The sequence below is a fragment of the Lissotriton helveticus genome, chromosome 6 (genome assembly GCF_964261635.1).
Source record: "Lissotriton helveticus chromosome 6, aLisHel1.1, whole genome shotgun sequence".
Taxonomy (NCBI): domain Eukaryota; kingdom Metazoa; phylum Chordata; class Amphibia; order Caudata; family Salamandridae; genus Lissotriton; species Lissotriton helveticus.
In genome coordinates, this window is record NC_136067.1 from 603,320,433 (window position 1) to 603,343,631 (window position 23,199).

Sequence of the window (23,199 nt, forward strand, 5' to 3'; positions counted from 1 at the left end):
ACAAAGGTTTGCCACCATCTTAGGAGCACTACGATAAGTCCACGCTGGCATATACTAATTGTATGTATGTCTTTATGTGTTTGTCTGTATATCTTTTCCTACAGGTGCTGATACACCCCTAATTTTGGGTTTTTTTGGATTGAGCAAATTGCTCTCCCATTTTAAGCACTTTTTTCACTTTTCCTTTTCACTTTCACGCCCCCAGGTCAGGGTGGACTATTAGAGTGTCCATACCGCCGGGGTTTTAGTCCTGAAGAATGCCATGGTGAATATATACCACATTGAAGGCAGAAACATGTTGACTGATTTTAATAAATTTGTGGTATTTAGCTGAATTTAAACTAGATCCTAATAACCTTGGCGATTAAATTCAGACACATATACCACTTACACGTGTCTTAGGGATCACTTATTAAAGTTTTTTTGATACCCTGTTAGTCACTTTTAATTTGAGAATCTTCACAACACATCCTCCCCACACAACCAGCTCCGCAGTCTTTCTGGCGTCGCAGCACACCGAAGAGACACTCTGTCTCTTCGGTGGGGCCCGATGATGAAGCATGACACTGACTAGGTCGGTGTGTGAGGGCTTTCCTACTCAAATAGAGTGACTATGATCCCACTCAACTAGAGTGACTGTGATCAATAATATCTCGCTTATCTTTTTGCTCCACGTTTCTGGTAGCCGTGGGCTTGACCAGTTCAGACCTCCCTTTTTTTGTTGTTTGACTTTGGAAGCTACATAGTACCAGCCCGGTCATAGGGGCAGCAGGATTCTTAATGTATGTACATAAAAAAGAGATTGTAATCAAAAGAAGGCCCAGTAATTCATATGGTAATATGCACCAAGCAGAGACTGCATCAAAGTGAGTAAAAGGATGCCAAAAGGTCGAGAATTGGAATTGGTGACACAAAGCGTCAGCTGGGATGTTTTAAATCCAAGGATACTTCCAACTGGTGACCAAATACATTCTATCAAGGAAGAAGGAAGTAGAAGAGCATTCAAGACTGGCAAATCGAGGAAAAACTACCCATTCTTTAAAAGACTCAAACTCCACTTACTACTGCTAGGCCAAAAGAATCCAAAGTTGTGTGCAGGGGTTCACCATACAAGCCCCTCTCAAACTCCTGAGGGCAGATGAGCATCAGTTAGGCCGTGGCTCAAACCCTAGTCACACTCGTATCCTGCACATGTGATGTGAGAGACAAAGTGGTTGATCGGTTTCTGCCAGCCAAGATCATATCGGTCTGCCTCATGTCACCCTTCTCTCCTCCCCTCTCCATGTGACCCCAATACTTTTCTTAGATCCCAGAGACTCTTGGTCTTTCTGGGCTACATATGGATGCAGCCTCCTGACCATCTAGAATTTCTCCTTCGGCAACTTGCACTTTCATTATTAGTAGAGAACGACATTTCACGGTAAAAATACACAATATGTTGAAGGAAGGTGTGAAAACATGGTGTGGGTGGGGGGAGGATTGTATCTATTGCAACTGTTCTTTATGCATTGTTTGTGGAGAAGTGTCTTATTTGCCAAATGGCTGGACATGGCAGAGTGCGTTGGGCAGGTGCTGGTTGGTGGCTAACGTAGGGCATGAGGTTACTGGCCCATCTGGCCGTCCAGTACTCAAGTTTCTTCCGCGGAACGTCAAGGGTCTCAATGATTGTAGGAAGATACAAAAGGTGGTGGCATATCTCAAGTTGTATAGAATAGAGGTAGCAATATTGGCCTTGGAGAGCAGTGTATTGATACAGCGTAGAATGCAGGGCCTTTGCTACGCAGCATGCTTTCCCATGCACCCTAGAGTTGTCATCTATGTGAGCCACGGATCTGGGGTTTGCTTAAAAGAGACGTACATGGGCCCAGGGGGTTGGTATGTAGTAGCTCGTTTCTACAAAGAGGACTTGGCAGTGTTGCTTGTCGGGTGTTCTGACCCAATTATAAAGACCCACAGTTTTATTACTCTCTTAGTGCACGCCTTCTCCAGTGGGGCGATCTGCCTCAGATTTGGGGTGGGGACTTTCATTGAGTTTTGAATCCTGCTTGTGATTTCTCCAGCCCCCCCTCCCGCCTGCCCCCCCCCCCATGACTTTTGGTGGCAGCACGAGCTCTCCCACTGGATAAGATACACTTACTACTCCACAGTGCATGACATCCACACATGTGTTGATTTGGCTTATATCAAGAGGGTTGTTGCCCCGGGTCGAATGATATGAGCCATTGCTATGGCCTCTGGCATTAGAACTGGAGCACTATGCCCGGAGAGCTATTGCATACGCTTAGCCCTTTCCCCCCTAACTCCTTATTAAACTCAGTGTTCAGGGCTGGACTGGCCCAGGCAATTGAGGAGTTTTTCCACATTAATGTAGGGACAGTTGATACGTTTGTGACAGTTTAGGAGGCCTTCAAGGTCTATATCAGAGGTGTCACACTGTCTAAGCATGCAGGAGTCCTCAAGTCGCTGCGGGAACAATTGACTTTCCTTGAGGGGGAAATTGCAGAGTTTGAGCTGAGACATCAAAGCTCGGCTGACGGCTGCCTCCGGGGTGATATTAAAGCAAAGGTGGACAGCTCAGAGGAAAGTTTATCACTTGGGAAAATATGCCATTGCGCGCAATTATGGGGAGGGGAAGCAATTTAGTGCTACTTTAGCTGCATTGCTGCTCCCCAGCAGGTAGTCTGACATAATCTTAGAAATACAAGATGAGCAAGGACAACCTTTAAGCGATACTGACCAGACCGCAGAAAGATTTCATAGATATTACGCTGACCTGTACCAGTCGTGACTTCCGCACGATGATACCATTGATGATTTCTTTACCACTGATTATTTTGCACTTATAGCTATGACCTGGTTTACCACTGAGCAAGGGGAACATTTGATGGCACCGCTGGAACCAGCAGAGATACACGTAGCGTTTAAGGCCATGCAGTCTGGTAAAGTGCCAGGCACGGATGGGATTACTGTAGCCTCCTATAAGGCCTACCAGGGGCTGCTGGTTCCTCACCTGGTCACACTATATGAGGAGATGGCACCATGCCCGCCTCCATGTGCAAGGCCTTAATAGTGATGCTCCTGAAACCTGACAAACCATTGACTCACTGTTCATCTGTGCAGACCACTGTTCCTATTAAATTTGGACACTAAACTTTACTCCAAGGTATTGGCCATTGGCCAATAGATTGGCCCTATTACTACCCGAAGTATTGGGTTCAGAACAGGTCAGATTTGTCCTGGGATGACGTCTCACCTTCAATCTTAGAACACTGTTTGGCGCTATTCAGTGCATTAATCTGAAGGTATATACATCTGTTATTTCTGCACCAAGATGCCCCGTTGCTGGGTGAACGTGCGCTTTACAAATACACATGTTATGTTATGTAAGGGCTGCCGCTGTTTTCCTGGATGCAGAAAAAACATTACATTCCATGGAATGTGGATTTATGTTAGCTGTGCTGCATCACATTGGGGTTTGAGAGCTGTTTCTGCACCTGGTGACTATGCTCTTTCTTTACTAACTGCATCACTGAAGGCACCAGGCAGGGTTGCCCCTTGCCTCCCTTGCTGTATTCATAAGTGGCAGAACAATTACCATGCGCACTTAATGAATACCATGGATATAGAGGTTTGCACTTCTCAGGGAACACCAAGATAATCTCGGCATATGCGAAGGACACACAGCAGTATGTATGTCAGCTGGAACTTAATCTCACACTTGTATTGTGCAAGGTTGTTCAATTTGGACAATTCTCTGGCCTTCGCATGAATTTGGACAAATCCATCATATTTTCACGTACATCTGCCATGACACCAATAACATTAGACTAGCCATTGCAATGGTCAACAGAGTAGGTGCGTTACCTGGGGATAAAGGTGCACACGGATCCAGAGGTGTGTGCTACTTGATAATAATGGTATGGCCACACAAAAGCTCTTGGAGGCGGTCAACCACCGGATTAAACTACTATTATATCTAACTTGGTGCATAGCTATCAAGAAGATGGTAGTGCTGTCCAGATTTCTATTGCTGTTTCAGAATATTCCAACACTGCTGCCTCAAGTAGTGTTCAATAACTCATGATAAAATTGGCGTGGGCGGAAAACAAACAAGAGTACGTTGGGAAACACTTACCCTGCCTTATGATATGAGAGGCCTAAATGCCTCAGACTTGGAGATATATTATAAAGCGGAGTCTGATTTGGAGAGAGATGTCAATACCGGCCTAAGACCCAAATCTACTTTCCTACCTCCAACACATGCCATACCGTCCCAAGTGTTCACCTTTGAACAGGCGGTCAAAGATGACATCGAATAAATCTGGATCTCCCCTAAGTCTGGCTATAATAATCTGTCCAGAATGGAGAGACAAGCTTTGAAAACATTAACTGAGGATTCCTCAGTAATTATCAAGCCTGCCGACAAAGGGGGATCGATTGTACTACAAGATGTGGAGACTTATAGGACTGAATGCCTTCGATAGCTGAGTAACACCAATGCATACCAGCCACTCACTATAGATCCTACCCCAAGACTAATGAATGAGATTAAATTCTTAACAGAGGAAGCCTTAACAGAAGGTTGGATAACTCCTTTAGAGTCCCAATTTTTACAGACACAACATCCCATTATGCCCTACTTCTACACCTTACCTAAGGTGCATAAACCTAAGAGACCACCACCAGGGAGGCCTAATATTTCTGGCCAAGGATCAGTTCTAGATCCCCTTTCGGCTTTTGTAGATCACTTCCTCAGACCAATTGTGCACACTATGCCTACCTATCTGAAAGATACCACAGATGTCCTGAGGGTGATCCCGGATATCCCTTTCAACCAGGAGACAGACTATCTAGTCTCCCTAGATGTCGAGTCCCTGTATACCTCGATCCCCCAGGATGAGACTTTGGAGACCATCAGATCCATCCTGGGTGACACTGAACTTGACTCTATCACCCCTGTACCTTTCATTATGTCTTTAGCCACCATAGCTATGAAAGAAAATGTTTTCAGGTACGAAGACACGGTATACCATCAAGTCTCAGGGACGAGCATGGGCAGTATTTTTGCTCCTTCATTAGCAAACCTGTATGTCCATATGTTCGAACAGACAACAGTGTTAAATCCAACTAACCCCTTTTTCTCGTCTATATTGTGGTGGAAACGCTATATAGATGATGTTCTAGTGGTGAGGAGAGGTGACATAGATTCAGTTACAAACTTCCATCGGTGGCTGAATAATCAGAACGATTTCTTACACTTTACCATCGAAACAAGCAAAGAGAAGGTTTCCTTTCTGGACCTCTCCATCTACACGACGTAGACTGGTCTCGAAAGTGAATTGTATCGAAAACCGATGGCAAGAAATTCGCTACTTCTATACGAGAGTCAGCACCCCAAATCCCTACGCGATAATTTGCCTTTTGGGCAATTCCTCCGAGTTCGGCGGAATTGTTCAACTCCAGAAACTTTTGCACATCATGCAGAGGAATTATCGGAACAGCTAACCAGTAGACATTATCCTAGGAAACTCATCAAACAATCGTTGAAATGTGCAGCCAACAATCATCGTGAGGCACTTCTTGAACCGAAAGGAGAGAAGACCAAACTGGATCGCCTGACTCTGGTTACTACCTATAATACAAAATCCAATTGTATCCAGAAAATCATTAGGCGTCGTTGGCGCATACTAAACAGTAGCAATGATAAGATTGAGTTTCCCCTTTTTGCATTTAAGAGGTCGGGCAATTTAAGGGACCGCCTGATACACACCCGTCCTCGAGAAACTTCTACCAGAGAGGTGGGCACCTTGTGGGACTTACCTCCCGTAATGGGACACCATCCATGTGGGGGATGTTCGGTCTGTCCTTTAACGACCAAGACAACAAGCATCGACATAGGCACCGACCACCCTTGGCAGTTGAGACACTTTACTAACTGTAACAGCACTAACCTGATCTACCAAATCACTTGCCCGTGTAATTTACGCTATATAGGCATGACCACCAGGAAGGTGCGAGTGAGGATGCAAGAACATAAAAGCACGTTTCGTTGCAGAAAAGATGTCTCAAGATTAACTAAACATTTTTTACAACACAACCACAGTGAAACAGATTTTATGTGGGTTGTTCTTGAGAAACCGTTTATTCCATCACATATAAGTGATATATCAAAATTCCTATTTTATAAGGAACAGAAATGGGTCTTCAAATTACGCACTGACAGGATTGGGCTCAACGATGATATTCCGTGGTTCAATTTACAATGATCATGACCACCCTGTCAGTAATATGTGATTCCCCTCCATGTTGTTCTTAACAGTTGGAGTTATTTTATCACTATAACGTGTTTGCAGCATTCTATGATACCTATAAGACTACCATACTAAGTGTCTTTATAACTTTCAGAAGATGCAAGAGACGATAGTTGTTGAGTGCATATAGCTGAGCTTATTTTCTGCTTAACTACAGCTGTTATTTGAGGGACATTACTCTGTAGTTTGTTCCTATTTCATAAGATCTGGGGTTTGTACCATTCTTGATACTGTGGTTGGTTGGAACTACTCCTTCCTGGTTTGGTGACATCACCCTGTAATCCGTCTAAAATCCCGTGAGAGTACGCGAGTTAAGCTGGGGTTGCTTTAGAACTACTCCTTCCTGTTTTGGTGACATCATCCTGTAGTTCGTTTGAAATCTCGCGAGAGCACGCGATTAAAGATGTTATCGGTATACACTGTTTGCTTAAACAACTATATCCCGGTATACGCAATCTGTTTTTCCTAACCCTTCCTGTAGAGCTTAGGAAATGTTTCCCTCTTTTTTGTTTGCTATTTCCAACACAATGTTTAAATACAACCAGGCTGTGGTTGGTTAAAACTACTCCTTCCTGGTCTGGTGACATCATTTTGTAGTCCGTCAAAATCTCGCGAGATTACGCGAGTTAAGCTGGGGTTGCTTTGAACTATTCCTTCTTGGTTTGGTGACATCATCCTGTAGAGTTTACGAAATGTTTCCCTTTTCTGTTTGCTATTTCCAACACTATGTTTAAATACAATCAGGCTGCGGTTGGTTAAAACTACTCCTTCCTGGTCTGGTGACATCATTCTGTAGTCCATCAAAATCTCGCGAGAGTAGGCGAGTTAAGCTGGTCTCAACGTATGAAATAGAGGCTCTTTCGAGCAGCCCAATGCCTCCCCCTGACTCAGCCATCGTTTGGGACAACGACGGACAGGTAGGCTCTAGAATCAGTCTGGGCTGTTTTTTGGCACTTGTTTTATGAGGACTTGGTTAACATTAAATAGTGATAAACAAGCCAACTACTTCATGGTTGTCTCATTAAAAGTTTGGCCCCTTTTATCTGTCAGCCTTGAATAGGGGACAAAAAGGTCTTTTTGCTGTATTGGCAATCATTTTTTGAGTTTATTTAAACTACATATGCTAAAATATTTTTTGTAAAGTCTAGTTAGAGATTTGTATGTGGGTGCGAGGACTCTCTTGGGTGATAAGTTTATACCAGGAAGTCAGGCTCTATGTGCAAGACACATTGGTGCACCCCAAGCATTATTAATAGACGGAGCAGGGTAAAAAGGGCTCGCTCTATCTATACTAAGTATAGGGGTTGTCTTGTCCTTACAGAGCAGGTTCTCACAATTACCTGAGCCAGGTCCAGGAAGAGGTGAGGTCCTTTCCCCGGGCACACTGGGTGAGTACTTGAAAATCTTGAACACTAATGAATAGATTACCGTTTTTAACAGACCTTTGAACCTAATAAGGGTCCACATATGTTTTGGTTGTTGTAGATCACACCAGGTGCCAAGGAGGAATTGAAACAGATATAGGAGAAATATATCCTTTACTGTTATTAGTTCACTTGTGTGTTTTTTATTATAATTTTTTCACACGTTTCTCACTAATTTGGCAGTAGCATTCTTTGAGAACAGAGACCCTGACGAAAGCCTTGGGTTTCCTCCCATAATAGGCTGAAACATGTTGGTCCTCTCGCAGCTATTTGTTTAAACTGCGTTTATGTTGTTGCACTGTTCTTGTTTTTAACAAGGAAGGGGCTTATGCCCAATAAAGTAATTTTTGTTAAAGCTCCCTATCCTGTTTTAACTATCACATTCATCTTCATTTTTTTGAACTGCACTTCCCATCAGATCATCATAATTTGGTCTAATCTAGTAATTGTAGGTCATTACTCCATGCCAAAGATGGGGGTATGCCGTATGTCTCAATGATCAAGAGACAGAATACCCTGGCAGGATTACCAAATGAAAACATTGATCCATACAAGTTATTGATGGGAATCCATAATGGGTTTTGATTAGCAATTACAGGTGGCCCTTTTCTTGGCGATCTGGTCTGTTGTTCATAACTGTTAGCCACTTCTTTATCTTGTTGTACTTTTTAGACATGAAGGTATTTTGAAAGATATTCAGATCAGGTTTCTGATTTAGACCTCTAAGTTTGTTTGTTGTTCATATTATAAAGCGGCACAGAGTATGTTTGCCCACTATTGTCTTCACGCCCGAGTGACTTGCCACACCTGCAGCTTGAAAGATGCTGCAGACCTACACACATTAACCCAAATGCTGTTTAGTAACCTGTTAAATATGGGATTTTTGGTAGGCTAGGGCGCCGGCCAAAGCAAGGCAAAAACCACCACTCTATTCAGGATAAGGGAGTTACACGTCTAAAATAACCCCTGCTCACCCCCTTGGTAGCTTGGCACGAGCAGCCAGGCTTATCTTAGAGGCAGTGTGTAAAGTATTTGCACATAACCAATAGTGAGACAGTGTACGCATCACAAAAGGACATTCCACCAGTTTAGAAAAATATCCAATATTTTCATATAATTAAAATAAGACCAAAAACGATGGAAATCCACAATACTATACTTAAAAGTTCACAGTTCAAAATACATTGAATAAAAATAGTTCCTTGTGTGGATAGCTCCGTCCGGGCTTCCACGGCGTCGTGAACACACAAATCCAAAAACAGTTCTGGCTGCAGGGTGCTGGAGCCCTTGAAGTCACTCGCGTTGCAGGTCGAGCTCCTTTCTGATGGGATCCCGAGCGCTGGAGCCAACGGGCACGGGTGCTGCAGTGTTAAGCGCAGCAGGGTGGTGTGCTGTGACCCCAGGTCGCGGTGCGAGCAGCGGCTCGGTGGCAGCATCAGATGGCAGTGTTGGTGTGACCAGGATCGCGGTGCGAGATAGAGGCGGTGCTCGTCATGGTGCTAGCAGGTCATGGTGCAATCAGCGGTGTTGTCGTTGCTGAAGCGCTGTAGTTGGCTGAGGAACTAGAGTCGAAGACACCGCTGTCAGTGGGCAAAGGCTGTGGTGTGGGATGAAGGCGGTGCCTCCAGTAACTTACGGGCGGTGCCCCCGAACCACGGTACAAGCAGCAACGTCGATTGTGGTGGGAAGTGGAGGCGTCAGGAAGGCCAAAGCGTCGTCGTATAGTGAGGCGGTGCACAATGTGGGCCCACAGGTCGTGGTACGAGCAGCGGCTCGGTGATGGCATCAGCAGGCGTCGTCAGTGAGACCAGTGTCACAGTGCGGCATGGCGGCGGTGCCCTCTGCGGTGCCAAAGCTTTGGCACGAAGCAAGGCGGTGCAGAGTGCAGTGCCCACAGGTCACGGTGCAAGCAGCAGCTCAGTGATGGCGTCAGCAGGCATCATCGGTGAGACCAGGGTCACAGGGTAGTGTTGTGGCGGTGCCCTCTGCGGTACTTTCAGGACACGGGTTCGGCAGGGCCGTCGTAGACGTCGTTGAGTGGCGTTCTTCGGGATGCAGCACAAAACACACAGACTCAGTGCTGTGGGTCGAAGAACCTGAAGTCTTTGCTGTTCCTGAGACTTCGTGAACAGGGAGCAAGCTCTACCTCAAGCCCTTGGAGAGTCTCACCAATTCGGTTGCAGAAAGTCCAGTCCAGGCCTTTCACTGCCCAAGACAGAAGCAGCCACTGCAGGTCAGCCCAGCAAAGCACGCAACAAAGCGGTCGTTCCTTTTAGCAGCTTCTCCAGCTCTCCTTCTGTACAGTCTCCTTGATCCAGATGAGTTCTAAAGTTCAGGGGTCTGGGACCCAGTATTTGTACACAAAAATCCTTTGATCTTCCAGGCAGAGGGTGTCGGTGTCCGGCCAGAACCAGTTGGGCCTTCTCTGGTGTGAATTCCTGCAGGAGGTGGAGACGGCTTTGTCAGAGGCAGACCATGCCCTTAGAGGTACTAGGAAATCTTCTCCCTCTTCGCCCCCCATCGTAACTCAGTTCTGTTTGGTCCTTTCCTGACCTACCTAGACTATCGGGAGCCACCCTGCTTCCTAGCCATCTGTCGTCCCAAAACCAGACAGGCAATCCACATTCCAGCAGAGGCATACAGGATGACTGAGCAAAGTAATACCAACTTTCTAAAAGTGGCCTCTATGAACTCAGAATGAAATGGGTACCCTCGCTAAAGGCTGCGTCTTTAGAGGCTGAGTTCAGGCATACCAAACTTCATTCACTTATACCTTTATCAGGCTACGTATGTGGGTGGCACAATCCGTGCTGCAGGCCCACGAGTAGAGGTTGACTCACAAGCCCCGGCACCCGCAGTGCCCTTTACTGGGGACTGACAAGTAAGTCACACATCCAATCATAACACAATTTACCATGCACCAGTGCTTTACCACTGATCAGCAGTGCGAAAAGCTCACAGAAATGTTATACCAGCAAAAACAGAGTCAAAGCCGGGAGGGCAAAAGGCAAAAACTCTGGGGAAACGCACCAAAAGTTGCCAAGTCTAACACACGTCCCCTCCATCTGAAAGTAGGGGGAACTACCCACACTCCTGGCAGTTCTCCTCACTAAGGCGGAAGAACTGGAAGAGGCCATCTTCGTTGGCGTGTTCTGCCACAGGACAGTGTTCCACCGAAAAAGTCCATTCCCTGTAGGGAGATGGACCACCCCCGCGGTTTTGGATTCTCCCCCCTCATCTGCATTAACCACCTGAGGGGCCTGTGGTTGGTCTGAACCCGGAAGTGAGTCCAAACAGGTAGGGCCTCATCTTCTTCAGTGCCCAGACCACAGTGAAAGCTTCCCTTTTTATGGCACTCCACCTTTGCTCCCTGGGGAGTAGTCTCCTGCTAAGGAAGAGTACCGGCTGGTCTAGGCCCTCTACGTTCAGTTTTAAGAGCACTGCTCCCACTCCATGCTCTGACACGTCGATCTGCACGACAAATTCTTTGGAGAAGTCAGGGGCCTTGAGCACGGGGGCTGTGCACATGACGAGCTTCAGGGTATCAAACGCCCTCTGGCAAGACTCAGTCCAGATCACCATTTTCAGCTCCTCCTTGGAAGTCAGCTCAGTTAAGGGGGCCACGATGGTGCCATATCTCTTAACAAACCTCCAGTAGTATCCAGTGAGTCCTAAAAAGGCCCTCACCTTGGTCTGTGTCTTGGCGGGCTCCCAAGCCAGAATGGTGTCAATCTTTTGCTGTAGGGGCGCCGCCTGGCCACTCCCTACCTGGTGCCCCAAATACACCACCGACCCATGCCCGATCTGCCACTTACACTTAATCGTGAGCCCTGCCATCTGCAGCACCCTTCACACTTCCCTGAGGTGCTGCAGATGTTCGTCCCAACTGGAACTGAACACCGCAATGTCGTCCAGGTATGCGTTGCTGAATTCCTCCAGCCCAGCCAACACCTGGTTGACCAACCTCTGAAATGTGGCAGGGGCATTCTTTAAGCCGAAGGGCATTACACAGAAAGTTGCCAAAGGCGCGGAGATACTCCCCAGGGAGTCGATTCCCAGCGCGGCATAAGCTTGCAAATAAACTAGTAATGCCCGTCTGGGGTCGAGAATGCGGATCTGTCTTTGGCCCCCTCGATTAGGGTGATCTGCCAGTACCCTGACGTTAAATCGAACGTACTCAGGAATCTGGCCGCTCCCAACCAGTCAATGAGCTCTTCGGCTCGGGGGATGGGGTGTGCGTCAGTCCACGTGACGGCATTGAGCCCCTGATAGTCCAAGCAGTACCGCAGTTCCGGGGTGTCGCCAGGCGCTGTTGCCTTTGGGACCAAGACCACGGAGCTGGCCCAGGGGCTGCTGGATGGCTCAACCACCCCTAACGCCAACATAGGGTCAAGGAGAACAGTGGGTTAAACTGCTCCAACAACTTGTGACACTCGCTCTGTTGCTCCGCGGTTAGGGCCGGGGAGAGGGTCCACCATCTACCGATCCATACCCCTCTTGGGCGGACAGGAGGTCCTGGAGAGGCTCACTCTCTGCTTCCTCCCCGTTGTCTGTCACCAAGAGCATGCAAACTGCGGACCTCTCGACGTGGGGTTTGAGGCGGTTCACGTGGAGGACCCACAACGGGTTCCGAGGAGCCTGCAAATCCACCAGGTAGGTGACCTCACTTTTGCGCTCCACCACCTCAAAGAGCCCTTACCACTTGTCCTGCAAGGCACAAGGTTCCACAGGGGCCATAAACAACACTTTCTGTCTGGGTTGAAACTCTACCAGAGTGGCATTCTGGTCATATCACTTCCTTATTTCTTCCTGGCTGGCCTCGAGGTTCACCTGAGCGAGTTTCCTGAAGCGGGCCGTTTAGTTGAGGAAGGCCAGCATGTAGCTGAACACATCCTGGGATGTCTTCTTGGGAGCGGCCTCCCAGCCCTCCTTCACCAAGCTGAGAGATCCTCGCAAAGGGTGACCATGCACAAGCTTGAAGGGGCTGAACGCGAGATACGCAAAGAGCAGGCATGATAAGAGGACGTCCCACTTACGCCTCATGGGTTCAGTGAGACTCTTGATCATGCCCTTTCCACCAGCCCATTACCTTGGGGTGTTTGCGAGTAGTGAAATTGTACGTAACACCACACTCCATCTACAGGGATGTCATATACTTCAATATGAAATTTGTCTCCCTGTCAGAAACCCCCTCTCTAGGGAACCCCACACGGGAAAAGATCCCCATTAACGCCCGGACCACCACTGGCGCTGTCGTTGTCCTGAGAAGGATTGCCTCCGGGTACCGGGTGGCATGGCCCACCAAGACCAGGATTTACCTGTTGCCCATGGCTGTCTTGGGATCCAGTGGCCCCACGATGTCCATCCCTACCCTTTCAAAGGCTTTCCCTACCACCGGGAATGGTTGGAAAGGAGCTTTCACCTTCCTCCCACTCTTGCAACTTGCCTGGCAAGTTTGGCAAGACCGACAATGCACATCCGACTGTCTCTGCATTTGCGGCCAGAAAAAATGGGTGACAAGCCAGTCAAAGGTCTTGCCCTGCCCCAAATGTCCTGCCCAAGGCACGTCGTGAGCCAGATTCAGTAGGAAGGTCCGGAAGCGCTGGGGTACCACCAGCACACGGGTTGATCCAGGTTCCGCGACCTTAGGCTAGCTGTACAGGAGGTCATTCTCCCAATAGATCCAATGTGATCAGGACAAATCACCATTTGCCTGGGCTGTGGCCTGCCACCGCAGACTCTCAAGAGAAGGGCACTCTTTCTGCTCCCAGCAGAACTCCTCCCTGGTGGGACCCCCTTCTTGCTGCCAATCGGTCAGCTCAGAGATGTCCCCCAGTTTGGCTACCTGCGGCCCTGTTGGCACCGGGGCATCCCCCTCGAGGTACGCCTCCTCTCAGGCCGTGGGAACCTCAGGAGCCGGTTTCCCGTGCCCCTTGCCCTTTCTCTTGGCAGGGACCTGGTCCACTGTCTCCGGCTCCGGGTCCCTATGATCACCATCTCGGGCAGCCATCGACCGAGTGGACACGCATGCCCACTCTGGCAACCCCAACATCTCCAAGTGAGACCTGAGCTCAACATCCTTCCAGTGCTGGGACACTTCTGGGTAGCCATGCGCTCTATAAATGTCTTTTCATTCATTAATTCATTCATTCATAAGGACTGCTCTAGGTCATTACCGAGCAGACAATCGACAGGCATGGAAGGGCTCACAATTACCCTCAATGGACCTAAGACCCCCCCCACTCGAAGGGAACCTGCGCTACTTGACACTGGCACTCTGAATTGCCGACTGCGATCACCTGGTGGAATGCCATGGGGACCACCTTATTCTCAGGGACCAGGTGACACCAAACTGAGTCACACTGGCTCCAGTATCCCTGAGAGCCTCTACCCTTTTCCCGTTGATGGTCATCCAGGTGCTTTATTTCTTTGTGTTAGGGGGGACTCGGGCTTCAGGGACCATCTCACTGTCCCCTAGTGAGACGAGGGTCCTTTCTGCGGGGTCCCCACCCCCCTGTTGGTACTCCTCCTCCTCCCCAAGTGCTACACTGGCCAACACTTTGGACTGCCCACCGGTGAGTGGCTGTGTCCCCTTTGGGCACTTGGGGTCTCCCTTCATGTGCCCTACCTGGTCACATGCAAATCACTTGCGGGGGCCGGTCTCGGCAGGCTTTCCTGTCGAGGCACCTTGCTTCTTATCTACTGGGGGATGGGAACCTTTACCCTGGGTGTTATTTTTGGGCCCTTTCTAGAACTCCTGCGTTTTACCTTTGTCCCCCCCACTTTTCAGCTAAGGCCCACCTTTGGCTGAGTCTCCCCAAAACGCTTTCTTGTGGACCCTGGTACTCACCCAGAGGTAAGCCTCCATAGCAATCTTCCTGGGGTCAGTCAGCTTACTATCTACTAGGTTCTGGCGCAGATCTGCAAAACATAGACTGGACAGGTGCTCCCATGCAATCAAATTGTAGAACCCCTTAAAATCTGTCACATTGCTGCCCTTCACCCAGCCATCCAACGATCGACAAAACCCATCCACACATTCCAGGCACGTGTTGCCATCAGATTTCTTCCAGGACCTAAACTGATCCCTGTACTTTTTAGGGGTTAGACCATACCTAGTGAGAAGGGCTTCCTTCATATCAGCATAGGTGAGGTTAGGCCCCTTGCCCAAAGCTGTCATAGTATCCCTGACTTCCTCTGGAAAGAGAAACCACAATCCTGCTCCCCAATTCTCCTCAGGGACCCCATTCATGTGTATTGCTGCCTCGTAACCCTGCAACCACCTCTGTATGTCATCCCCCTTCTTGAACTCTCGGCTCACGTTCTTCGGGATGTGTACAATTCGGTCTGTCCGTCTTGACGAGTTGCTGCCGCCATCTGAGCTGGTTCTTTTCTCTCAATCCAGCTCCTTCATCCTAACTTCATGTTCCAATACCATTCTCTTCTCCTCCATGGCCAATCTAATCTTTTCTAGCTCCGTGGAAGCACTTCTTGCTTCCCGCCTGTCCTTCAGCTCATCTGGGAACAGGCCACTGCTGCCTCCTCGGAAGGATTCCCCCCTCCCAAAAGCACATCCATCCTAGGACTAGGCTCGCCCGCCTCGCCACTAAGGTCACCTCACCAGATTGCCCACTTGTAGGCTTTCCTGTTTTCAGTTTCTATTTTTGGTAAATTCTGGTGGGGTTTTTTCAGTGTTTTCAGGTGATTTCAATACCTTAAAAAAACAGTTGTTATCAGTGGGTACACATTTTCGCGCCACTAAAAAACAACAGAAAAAGTGTTTTTCCGGTGTTTATGGAACATTTTGCTTTTATTATTGCTTGCTTTCTGCACTGATAGAGTATGGTATATAGACAGTGTACGTATAGTGTATATGAGGTCCAAATATATTTTTGCAAATTAAGCTTATTGTAGTACACCATAAAATATTTCTTCAGTGAGTCTATGGTCATGTGTGCTTGCTCTTTCCTTCCCATGTAAACTTCTGTGAAAAGGCCCCCTCAACATTGACACTTGAGACGGCAATGCAAAACAGCCAGTACACAATTTTTAACTCTGGCCACTGACACAGCTTTCCATGCCAATACTGATGCACGTGAAGATTGCGATTCTCAGGGCAGGTTCTGCAACATTTGCATTGAGCTGGGACTTTGTGCTCTCAGAGTTATTGAAGCAGTCAAAAATGACCAGCACTTTTGGCACTACGAAGAAAATTCCCCTTTACTGAAGGGATCTAGAACTTGTATAGAGTACCACAGTGAGGTTCGACTTCAAATGCCATTGGTGGTGAAGGGACATTTCTATGCATCATTGCAAGCCATTTCTCATACAATGTAAAATAAACGTTCCTAAACTGCTCTCCAACATTGTTTTGCTTACGAAGTGGCAAGCACTCTAACATGGAACATGTTGCAGTGTCAAAGTCACTAAAGGTGTCGCCCAGCCTACTCTCAAGGAGATGTTTCTACACCAATTATGCTGAACACTTGGCAGGCAAGGGTTTTTTCAGACTCTAGTTTTTTTATTATGTCCACTACAGCAGTTATGTTTTCCTGTAAAATTCTAATAATGCAGTAGAGTGTACTTTTTTCACATCACTATCTTTATGCGACCAAAGAGTCTCACATTTCTTGCCCTTGGCATCATCACTCAGCAAAAATTCAGTAAATGGTTGCCACATGGATAATATAGCATACATAGTCCCTTGGACTGAGAACCATCAGCTAGGGGACAGAGTTGGGATGAATCTTTTTTGAAGCCACACAAAGCACACAATTATAAATATTTGCATTTTAGTTCCTGTGCATAAGAAAAAGGTGCACCAGAATGGACTAAAAAGTCAATAGTATCCCTCATTAACTCTGAAGATTGTAAAGATCCTTTCAGCATACCATCTAACAAGCAGCAAGGATTTCCTACATAGAATCACTTCAGTTCGGGCCTCAATTTTGACAGGTCATCACACAACTTTTTCATATACGTAGCTGAATCACTGCAAAAACAAACAATATCACTCCAATCTTTGTTGAACTTGGAAGGAACCTTTTTTGCAGAGCATTCAAAGTGACACTGCGTTCCATGTTTTACAAAAGTCTGATGTAATGTTTTCACAAACTATCCCAGATGCTTGGTGATAGAACTTGTCACTATACCTTACATTGAATGTTTAGAGCCTGAGGTGTTGGCAATTCACCTACTATCAATACTGACCCACTAGAAACTGTCGGCTGATGTATAAAGGGTTTATACCCATTCTCTGTGGTAAAATGCAATGACACATATTAGGAAAGATTCTTATGGAACCATCCATTATACCTATCAGTGAAAGAATCAAACGCAGCCAAAATATCAAATATGAATTTGATATTTCCTGATTCTATACAGTTTATAAAATAATTAAACGAGACCTAAAGCATCTTCAGACCAAAGACGACAAAACTGAAAAAAGCAAAATAAGACAAAACAATATTTTAGTGGCATCCCTAAACAACAAATCTCAAGTAGAATAATGTTAGCCCAGTCTTTCTTACTGCGAGCTTGTATAAAAAAGTTACATTGTATTGGCCCCTTCAAGAAGAAAAAAAATGACTCTTTCACTCTCTTTTTTCTTTCTTTGAATGGCATTTAGTTGGTGGTTGTGCAGGTGTTTTTTCAGTGTTTATATGTTTTCACTGGTGAGGGCTATTTCTCTTTCAGTGGGGTTTTATCAGTTATTATAGGTTTAAACCTAAAACCTCACAGCCTACCCACTTGCGTCTCTGGCTGCTACCCAGGCCCTCAGCACCTTTTATAGCTCGTCCTTCCTAGTGAGGCCTCTGACTTGGACTTTTACGTTTTTGCACACAGACTTCAATTCTCTCACAGCGTAGAGCTCCAACCTATCCTCCTCAAAGGCAATGTCCTTGGATGCAACTGATGATGCTATTGATTCCGGCATGATGAAGCAGAAAGTTCACCTGACAAGATCACTAAAATCGCCCAAAAAGAAAACGGGTTAGTATGTGGCACATAATGATCTTCAATATGGCAGTAGTGCACACCAATCACTGTAAGTCAAGTGCAAACGCAAGTCCGATCCTCACCGCTGACAACCAATGTTAAAAATTGGATTTTTGGTAGGATAGGGCATGGGCCAAAGCCAGGCAAAAACCACCACTCTAGTCAGGATAAGGGAGTTACATGTCTAAAATAACCCCTGCTCACACCCTTGGTAGCTTGGCACGAGCAGCCAGGCTTATCTTAGAGGCAGTGTGTAAAGCATTTGCACATAACCAACAGGGAGACTGTGTACGCACCACAAAAGGGCACCACACCAGTTAAAAAAATATCCAATATTTTAATATAATTAAAACAAGACCAGAAACGATGGAAATCCACAATACTATACTTAAAAGTTCACAGTTCAAAAATACCTTGATTAAAAAGAGTTCCTTGTGTGGATAGCTCCGTCCGAGCTTCCACGGCGTTATGAGCCACAAATCCAAAAACAGTTCTTGTTGACCGCAGGGTCGCAGGCCAACTACGGTGTCGGGAAGACCCGCAAACACTGCCTTTCAGAGATGCAGGGTGATGGGGCCCTTGAAGTCACTCACGTTGTAGGTCGAGGTCCTTTCTGATGGAATCCGGAGCGTTGGCACCAACAGGCGTCGGGTGCTGCGGTGTGAAGCACAGCTGTGCGGCGTGCCGTGCCCCCAGGTCGCGGTGCAAGCAGCAGCTCGGTGGCGGCGTCAGATGGCGTCGTCTGTGAGACCAGGGTCGCGGTGCGAGTTAGAGGCGGTGCTCGTCATGGTGCTAGCAGGTCACGGTGCAAGCAGCGGCGTTGTCGTTGCCGAAGCGCTGCCTTCGGCTGATGAACTAGAGTCACTGACTCCGGTGTCACTGGGCGAAGGCTGTGGTGTGGGATGAGGGCGGAGCATCGTGTAACTTACGAGCAGTGCCCCCAAACCACAGGGCAAGCAGCAGTGTCGATTTCGACAGAAAGTGGCGGTGTCAGGAAGGCCACGGCGTTTTCGTGTAGCGAGGCGGTGCAGAGTGCGGGCCCACAGGTCATGATGCGGGCAGAGGTTCGGTGATGGCGTCTCAGCTGGCGTCGTCGGTGAGACCAGGGTCACGGTGTGGCATGGCGGCGGTGCCCTCTGCGGTGCCAAAGCAAGGCGTGAAGCAAGGCAGTGTGGAGTGCGTGCCCACAGGTCACGGTGCAAGCAGCGGCTTGGTGATGGTGTCAGCAGGCGTCATCGGTGAGACCAGGGTCGCGTTGCGGCGTTGCGACGGTGCCCTCTGCAGTGCCTTCAGGACACGAGTTTGGCAGGGTCGTCGTAGATGTCGTCGAGTGGCATTCTTCTGGTTGCAGCACAAAACACATAGTCTCCAGTGCTGCGGGTTGAAGAACCTGAAGTCTTTGCTGTTCCTGAAACTTCGTGAACAGGGAGCAGGGTCTACCTCGAGCCCTTGGAGAGTTTCACCAATGCGGTTGCAGAAAGTCCAGTCCAGGCCTTTCACTGCCCAAGAAATAAGCAGCCACTGCAGGTCAGCCCAGCAAAGCACGCAGCAAAGCAGTCATTCCTTTTAGCTGCTTCTCCCGCTCTCTTACTGTGCAGTCTTCTTGATCCAGATGAGTTCTAAAGTTCAGGGGCCTGGGATCCAGTATTTGTACACAAAAATCCTTTGATCTTCCAGGCAGAGGATGTCGGTGTCCGGCCAGAACCAGTTGGGCCTTATCTGGCGTGAATTCCTGGCAGAAGATGAAGACGGCTTTGTCAGAGGCAGACCAGGCCCTTTGGGGTGCAAGGAAATCTCCTCCCTCTTCCCCCCATCGTAACCTAGGTCTGTGTAGCCCTTTCGTGACCTACCTAGACTATCCGGAGCCACCCTGCTTTCTAGCCATCAAAAGCCAAATAGGCAATCCACATTCCAGCAGAGGCACATGGGATGACCGAGCAAAATAATACCCACTTTCTAAAAGTGGCATCTATGAACTCAGAATGAAAAGGGCACCCTCGCTAAAGGCTGCGTCTTTAGACGCTGAGTTCAGGCATACCAAACTTCATTCACTTATACCTTTTTCAGGCTATGTACGTGGGTGGCACAAACCGTGCTGCAGGCCCACGATTAGCGGTTGACTCACAAGCCCCGGCACCCGCAGTGCCCTTTACTGGGCACTGACAAGTAAGTCACACATCCAATCATAACACAATTTACCACAGGAGCACCAGCGCTTTACCACTGATCAGCAGTGCGAAAAGCGTGCAGAAATGTTATGCCAGCAAAAACAGAGTCAAAACCGGGAGAGCAGATAGCAAAAACTCGGGGGAAACATGCCATAAGATGCGGTGGCGTGGTGTTTTGCTTTTCCTTAAATGTTACAAACCACACCTGGTACAGACTCCTGGCACGTCAGGCCAGTTTCAAACTGTGTTCCCCACATATTCCACTGATTTGGTCTTCCTGGTTTTCTATGGGTAGGGAGCAAGGAGAAGTGCAGATTAGAGACAAGATTGCATGCGTATGCACAAGAAGCTTGGACTGACTAAGGCTTGGCTTCAATGGCAAAGGGACTTAGGTATAGCTAGAAGTGACAAACTCTGGCAATTTTGGTGTTCCGTAGTTAAGGACATCTCATTGAATACCAGCAAAAACAGAGTCAAAACCGGGAGGGCAGAAAGCAAAAACTCGGGGGAAATGCGCCAAAAGATGCCAAGTCTAACACACGTCCCCGCCATCTGAAAGTAGGGGGAACTACCCACACTCCTGAACCGTAGACACAGATTGGTACATTTTAAGTATATTAACCGGGTGTTTTACACCCCAGAGGGACTATTTAGATATTGGCTATGTTATACCACAGACTGCCAGCGATGTGGAGAGAGTGAGGCTCAATTTGTACATCTTGCTTGGTTCTGCCATGGGGTACAATGTTCTAGCAATTGGTGTTCCATGAACTAGAAGTCATCACTGGTGTTTCATTAGAGTTTGCTCCGTTGTTGGCAATGTTGGGATACGATAAAGATATTGATGTGAAGGTTCGGCGACTGGTTGGCATCAGTCTACTGCTTGCACGACATCGGGTGGCTTTTCTGGGGGCTCGGGGTTCACTTCCGACCTCAAGGATCGACATGCTGACATTTTATACTATAGTAACACACAATCTCACTCCCACCTCGAAACTGACCTAGTAACCATTGAGGACCTTATAAGACTTACCTGGTAAGCAAGGAGACAGGAGAGGTGGAGGGCAAAGATGTTTCTGCTGTAGGGGATGAGTGATGGATGCTGTGTGTACTGTCCCTGGGTTGCCCAGCTATGCAGGTACATTGATACAATAGTGTTTTTATGATCATGCTTCTTACACACATTATATTGCTAATGTATATCTGTGTTCCAGTGGATGCTTTCTTTCTTCTATTACTGTAATGTAAGCTATGCTTTTTATGGTATTGAATTACTTGTTGATTAGCCAGCCACCCTAATGTGTGATGTAATGCCTTATTGTTTCCATCGATACTTTGCACTTATGACTGTAACCTAATGTTAGTTGCTATGCCCAGTCAAACTGTATGTTTTTAAACAATCTTTTCAATAAAAATTAAAAATGTAATAAATAAGTGCACTCAGACCCGACCAGGGCAAACCTGTGGAGCATTCGATGATTTACCTCTTTGGGTAGCACAATCAGTGCTGTAGAACCACAGAGGAGCATTCAACAACTACCTCTTTATTAAGGGCACTCATGTCCACTCAAAGTCTCACCTTGCCGTCTTCCTTACGCGCTGCCACTATGGGTGCTTTGCTAACTCTGTTGAGGGAGGGGTGAGTCCTCTCATGAGCACTTGAGCTCTTACAATAATGTTGCAGGGAGGCTTGTGAGCTTCCAATGGCATGTGCTGATCCATAGGAGGAGATACATGTGCAATTCGCTCTAAAGCAACAAAATCCACTTCACAGGTGCCGATCAGGGATACACAACTGAGTCGGGTGCTGAGCTAGGCATAACAAAGCTGCATACATTGTCTCCTTTTCTCACAGACACTCATTAGGGGTAACTCACTGAGTCAGACTCTGCAAAGGGCAGAACAAGACGTAAAAAGCAGATCCTTCAGTATTCCCGCACAATATTTCCTTTGTCACCAATTTCTTTCATATCCACTGAAAGTGCTCGCACAACTTTCACATCCACTGTAAGTGTACAGGGTTGGTAGTCACTCTGTCCAGCAAAAATGTTCCCTTTTAAAACTGGGCCCTCTCAGCCAACTAGGGTATATTACATACACAAGGAAGTGAAAGACTTTGGTGCTTTAAACTGTTACGATCTCACCGGTAACTTGATGGATGGCGTCTCTGGAAGTTTTATCGCAGAGTTTCGCTTCAGCACTCAATTCAATAAAGCTGCAATGATGGTACCCCAAGTTCTCTGAAGGACTGAGAACGACCAGTGTATTGGGGTGTCATTCAGCAGTAGGATCCCATCCTCGTCCCCAGTGTCAAAAACAGTAAACCAAACATCACAGAAATCCAATGTATGGTGAAATAAGCTTTATTACAAACATCCCAGCCACAGCTTGCAAAAGAGCCAACTCAGGTGACAGTTGAAAGTTGGAGGAATCCAGTAATGCGGAAAATTCCAATACCAAAGGGAGAAGGAGGGTGAGGCATAATGTGTAATACAATGGAAGATACCACAGAAGGCTTAATGCATGTCTATTGTTTAACATAGTATAGCAGCCTTGCACAGATATTTTAGTTTTTGTTTTCTACAATCTTAGCCAAATACTTCTTTAACAAGTGAGGCCTACAAAACACACCTTCTGTATATGTCACCAAAAGGTAACTTTCCTTCTGATCTGCCCTGTCTGGTCTCTTACCATTCTCCCTTACCTCCACACTAACTCTGCTCTCACCATTAGGAAGAGGCCTTTCATCTGAGACAACAGTAGCCAGTAGATGTCATTTCCTGCCCTAGAAACTTCTAATACAACTTCTCTGAATACTGTCTTCAGCCAGCAGTCTGTTGATTACGCCTGTTGGACACAGCAGCTCAAGTCTGTCATGTGAGAGCAGAGCTTTTGCTTACTTTGTTCATCCACAAACTCTGGGCTTGGGACCTGAAAGCACATTTTAGGCAAACATTAAACTGCTCTAACTGATTAAGGGTGATGGCAGTGTCTTGGACTACCCTTGCGGATTCATGGGCACTTTCACTCTACTCATATTTCGTATTGGGAAGATTTCTCAATTTGCTTTTATGGGTTAGAAAATACCATTGGCAATGACAAAAAAACAACACAGAAGCAATGAGAATCGAGCAAGGGTTTGTGGATGAGAAGCATACAGGTTGGCATGAAGCTCCATACCAATAATTTGCTCACATGGTAAAAATACAGCTGAAGAGGATGAACTCATTTTTGCGTCTGACGAACATTGAGATGCCTCTCTGTGCTGCTGAAAGCTGCAACTACGTTAATGTTTGA

The 23,199-nt window shown here is 47.1% G+C and overlaps 1 protein-coding gene across 1 annotated transcript in view; it reads right to left on the reverse strand.

Moving 5' to 3' along the window:
• LOC144762795 (CD109 antigen-like) overlaps window positions 1-23,199 on the reverse strand; it is a 628,126-nt gene that overhangs the window by 81,983 nt on the left and 522,944 nt on the right. The gene's annotated exons all lie outside the window — the stretch shown is intronic.